This window comes from Lepisma saccharinum, unplaced genomic scaffold (genome assembly GCF_977018435.1).
Source record: "Lepisma saccharinum unplaced genomic scaffold, izLepSacc3.1 HAP1_SCAFFOLD_274, whole genome shotgun sequence".
In the NCBI taxonomy this organism is placed as follows: domain Eukaryota; kingdom Metazoa; phylum Arthropoda; class Insecta; order Zygentoma; family Lepismatidae; genus Lepisma; species Lepisma saccharinum.
In genome coordinates, this window is record NW_028143028.1 from 146790 (window position 1) to 152907 (window position 6118).

A 6118-nucleotide genomic window follows, 5' to 3' on the forward strand; every position below is an offset into this window, starting at 1 on the left:
ACCAAGTGCAAACACTGACTGCAGTAATCCCAATACCTTTACACAAAATCCAATTGTTGCTGAAACTCACATTACAGTGGAAAGTGAGAGCAGTGATTCTGAATATGATGACGAAGTATATAGTACCATGGATAACAAATCTGATGATACAATGCATCCGCTGGAAGAATTATTGCGAATGTGGGTGGTGGAAAATAATGTACCCCTGCTTCATGTCTCAAAACTTTTAAAAATCCTGCAAAAGTACCATAATGACTTGCCTTTAGATGCTCGTACACTTTTGCGTACACCACAGATTAGAAGAGCAGAACCTACTGTAACACCTGCATTAAATGGAAACTTCCAATACTTTGGCATTGAACGAAATTTACTTCTGAGAATGCCACTCTTGCCATCAAACTTCAGTGAGAAACATTTACATCTTGCATTTAATATTGATGGTATCCCAATCTCTAAGAGCAGCAGCACACAATTCTGGCCTATTCTGTGCACAATAGATGAAGACAAAGAACAAAGTCCATTAGTTGTTGCGCTGTTTGTAGGCAACAGCAAGCCACATCCTATGTCAGAGTACTTAGCAAAATTCATAGAAGAATTATCATCAATTGTAGAAAATGGGTTTCTGTACAACAATATGCACATTAAAGTAATCATACGAGCTTTCATATGTGATGCTCCTGCTAAAAGCTTTTTAAGATGCGTCAAAGGGCATACTGGTTACTATTCATGTGACAAGTGTGAAGAGAAAGGTACCTACTATAATAATCGTGTCTGTTTTCTGAATGTTGAAAATTTATCTTTAAGGACTAATGAAAGTTTCATAAACATGACACAGAAGGATCATCATACTTCCATATCACCACTTTGTGCTTTATCGCAGTTAGACTTGATACAGAATTTCCCCTTGGATTACATGCACCTGGTGTACCTGGGAGTTATGAGGAAGTTCCTTTGCTTGTGGGTGAAAGGGAAACCTGCAACATACAAGCTATCATTTCATCAAGTACAAGAAGTATCTTCATATTTGAAAGAATGTGGCAAGACATTTCCATCAGAATTTGGAAGAAAGCCGAGAAGCTTGGCTCATCTTGATAGGTGGAAAGCTACGGAATTCCACCAATTTCTATTGTACATAGGACATACAGCATTAGAAGGTGTATTGAAAGAAACCCACTATGAACATTTTTTGATGTTCCATGTAGCCATGTCAATTTTAGTGCAAAACAGATCAAGTGATTTGATGAACTTTGCATCTGAGTTGCTGAAGATCTTCGTCAAAAATGCTATCATTTTATATGGAAAGGACATTGCAGTGTATAATGTTCATTGCTTATTGCATTTAGCAGAAGACGGCAAATTCCATGGAGGCATTAACAGAATATCAGCCTTTAAATATGAATCTTACCTGGGTAAACTGAAAAAGCTTGTACGTTCTCCGCATCGTCCATTGGAACAAGTTGCGAATAGACTGAAAGAACAGGAAATACTAACAAAATCTAAAGTTCAAAATCTTCATTCACCATTGAACACTTTGGTAGATGAACAGAGTCATATCCAGCTGACAAGACAGCATAACGATGGTCCATTACCTGCAGAATACTGCTCATATTATCAATATCGAAATTTGTTTGACTCCAAATTGCATTTACAGTTAAATGTAACGAACAAAGACAATTGCTGTGTGTTTGTCGACAATACATATGGCATAATAGTAAACATAATCAGCAGATGTGAAAGCAGGAACTGTAATCCATCAACCATATATGTGTGTGTACAGAAATTTAAAACGTTCAGTAGTGTATATAACTATCTAGTGGACTCTATTTCATATTTTGGTGATTGTTTAGCTGCACACATCTCAAGGACTGTTCTTGTGATACCCTTCACATCTGTTAAAAATAAGTGTGTCAAGTTACCAATGAGCCAAGCAGATACATACAGATTACTTCCATTTAGGCAGTAGGTTGCAGTTGGTTCAACTTTTTCTTTCTTTCTGGAGTTTAAACAGGTTTTGTAACAATACAAATCCTTAACAATAAGTAATCTGCAACTGGATGTATGGTATTTCATTTTCATTCTTTTTAAAAGTGAGAGTTTTAAACCTGCTGAGATAAAATAAAGTTTGTTGGATGTGCATAAACTCATGACGAGAGCTCCAAATTTTTTCCAGAGTCAGGAAAATGTACTACATAGTACTTTTTGAAGAAGAGAATACAGTTCAGGTAGTCCCTGAATGTTGGTTAAAATCCCTGAAGGAGTGTTATTGGCCCCCATCTACTACAAAAAACGTGACAAAACTTATAAAGACAATGGCTGAAGCAAACAGTATATTCATGGCCCATAATATTCAAAGTTTTGGCTGTGATGGTAAGAGAAAGTATATATTTTTCTTATTACAGTAACTTAAATATATAGGATGTGCCTGCAGAATAAAAAGAAACATTATAATCTCTATATTTTTAAATGTGGTTTAAAATTTTGACCTTGAAATAGAAAATTTAGTGTTCTTTTGTTAAATTTCCATTACAGCCTTGCGTTTTATTTTAATTTTAAGTCTCTTAACTAATAAAAAAAATAATAGTATATAAAATTGTATTGAAATTTTGACCAAAACTCCAGTGGCATAGCCATGAAATCATTGAGATCTGAAAATTTAGTTACACAAATAGAGGATAAAGTAAATTAAGGGGGGGTCAATATTTTTTATACTTTCATTCAAAATTATGAAATCCTCTTTGTGTATGGAATTCATCTTTTAATACTTTCAGAGGAGTACAACATGGCTGTACATAAATCAAGGACAGCAGAGGATACTTCCAACCTTAGCAGTTGTTCCACTGAAAATGGGCTCCCCAAGAAGAGAACCATAAGGAAGCCCTTTTGGTCGGAATCTCCAAGTTCATCTTCAGATGATGAACAAATTAGGCCAAAAGTCAGGTACATTTTCCTTTTATATATTAGTTACTCTATTGCATATATACTCTATAGTTCTCCTCCATGGGCGAGTGGTCAAAGGCATTCAGCTTTGGGCCCTGGCTGCAGTCTCCCTGAGAACGGTTTCGGCCCATTTGTATAGGACCGGTTGCAACCTACCATCGTGAGGAAATTGGGAACCAATCAAGAAATAGCGTAATGTTGGCCTCTGAAGCCAACTACAATGGCTGCGAGTCATTGAGCTGGCCACTCGACACCCCACTTCTGGTTGTAGAACTCCACGACATGGGAGGACCGTGGGAGGCAGACCAGCAGTCGAATGGCAGGTGCACGGTCCCTCTGGGCCTTATCGCAGGCTATTTTATTATTATTATTATTATATATATTTATTCTATACCTCCAAAGCTCATTCATGAATTAGGTCCCACAAAAAGAGACCTACATGTGTTATTATGTGCCTGTTCAACCAAATTTCAGTAACCTGCAAACTTTACTTCAACACTAAAGCATACAGCAGCAAATGGAAATCCGCACAGTGCTTCCACTCGTTCAAGTGCGCTTCCATTTGCTCTCCCAATTAAAAGTGAAGAGGAATTGAATATTGTGGAAGATTTCTTAAGATCGGAGGAAAATAAAGAAGTTTTGGTAAGTAAATCATAAATGTCATATTTGAAATATGTGAGGTCAAATAAAAACCTTCCAAATCATACTGTGATACACATAAATTTTGGTTCGGAACTCATTAGCTGTCACGATAGGGCATTTCTGCCACTTTGACTTGATTAACCTAAAAGCAGTAGCTACTACTACAACAAGAAGCTGGAGAGAATTAATCTATTACAATAATTATAAATGCCCTTTTTGTGTAATTAATAGAGGCACATATTTTTGGTAAATAGAAAAGGAAAATTTCGGTACAAAAACAGTCGATTTTGGGTTCAAAAGCGGTAAATAACATAAAATTTCGGTGTTATGGCGGTGAATGATCACATCAAAAGTGCTATATAAAATGACATTTTGTTTTTTCAATTGTGAATATAATCCTAAATTTGATTTAAAAACTGCACTTATTACACAAAATAAACTTACCCATTCTAATAGCACATTTATATAGTTACCAGAGTATTAAGTTTATTCCTGTGTAAAGCGGTCCATTTTTGCTTCTCAAATATTTACAGCAGAATTAATCAATTTTCCGTGAATTGCATAACTCACAGGATACTTCAGACCGGAAAGTGTCGCGTCGGTATATAAACAGTAAATTTCGTGTTTGAGAGTACATTTCGCATTTTGCGGTACATTTCGCATTATTTCGTGACAAAACAGGGTAGAAAAATGCGCCTCACACCTTTCAGAAACATGAAAAATGAACAATACAGCATGTTATTTCATATTTCGTGTTTTCATCAAAAACTAAATTTGCATGCCTCTAGTAATTAAATGTCAGGATGTGTACCTTTTGCTCAAAGTAATTTTTATCAATATTAATCTTTCTCTGAAAACAATCTTAATTTTATTTTCAGATTTCACATTTCAAAAGAATTGGTGGGAAGTGTTCAGCTGAAACACTTCAGCGAATTATGAAGAAATGTTTAACCAACCAGGTAGTCAGTGCATTCTCGTTCACGGGAAGAAAGGGGAAGAGAAGCTTCAGTTCCCTGGGACTATGCAGATGTGTGTTTGGTATGTTAGAGAATTTTTAAAGATACTTGAATTTGTATCGATTGTGTCCTTAGTAATTTTTAGACGCATCAAAAATTTAAGTGCTGAAATTTCTAAAATGCTTTAAACTTTCACGGCAAGATTTTACACAAGTAGACAGTATATTTTAACACCACATTCATTGACTGCATAGTGGAATTTTTTTTTATATCAGCATTAAATTTCAAAGAAGTGATTGATTTTGTGATTTTCGAACACTTTAAAGCATATGAAAACCAAAGCGTCTTCAGTTGTGGAGGTAAGGACTGTATTTCACCCTCAATTTCTTCTTTTTGCGTTCACAATTTGTACATTTTTAAATTGTAAAAGGATACAATGTACTGGAATTTCTTCCTTTGAAGGTGGGAAACCCAGTCACCAGTGATTTTTTTTATCTCGATAGATGATATAAATTATGCTGTCAGTGTTTTTTAAGAAATAATATTTAAGATATAATTTATACTTGTAACTGAGCACATAATTCAACTCATGATATATTTTAAAATGAAGTCTTTATGTGAGAAAAAGTTAATTTTGGTAATATAAAAACAATTAATTAAATCTAAGATCTGTATACTTACTTGTGGTGTCGAAAATGGGGTGACTTTGTTGACAACGTAGCAACACGCCCAATAGGGGTGAAGCGGTGAATCGACAAAGTGTCTTTTAATGTGCTTTTCATTTTCAATGCCTTTTATCATGAAACTGTTTTAACCTCTTAAACTTTGCTTCAAAATGAACCACAAGATGTGAATTCTTTTATGAAGTAATCACCATTTTGAAACATTTATGAAAAATACATATTTTCGACACACCAAAGCTCTTTGACTTATGCTTACAATTTGTAATGCGCCACATGCAGGAAATATCATATTCTTACCTTGTTTCAACAACAACAGTGTATCCGTGGCATTTTGAATTAAAAATAAAATTAACAATAAAAACACATACGCTAAAATACTTTTAACCTCACCTCACCTGATGATGTCCCCTTGGACGAGGACGAAACGTTATGGTTTAATTTAAACTTGTGTGTGCTTTTATTGTTAACTCTTTGACTTAGTTGATGTACATGCTGTGATTATGAATATTTCAATAAGGTTTTGTGATTATTTTTCAAATGACCGACTTTTATTCTTTGTGCACTTTTTAATTCAATCGTTCTATATTTCAGAATCTTTAGAAATAACTGAAGTCGAATTCAACAAAGGCATGGGAGACTGGCTTCGTTTTGCACCTGCAAGGATGAGAAATTAGACTCAACATTAGAACCATGCTTGCAATGGGAACTGCAATTTTTTTTTGTTATTTTATTATATATCATATAACCAGATTGTATCTTGACGAATAGCATTTAAAGGCAAGAGCGATTTTTAAATAAATATTTAACAAATTGAAAGATTTTTTTTTACAATTCGCATCCATTTCCCTTCAATGATTGTGCAAATGAGATACATCTACACTAATTGTAGAGGTGTGCAGG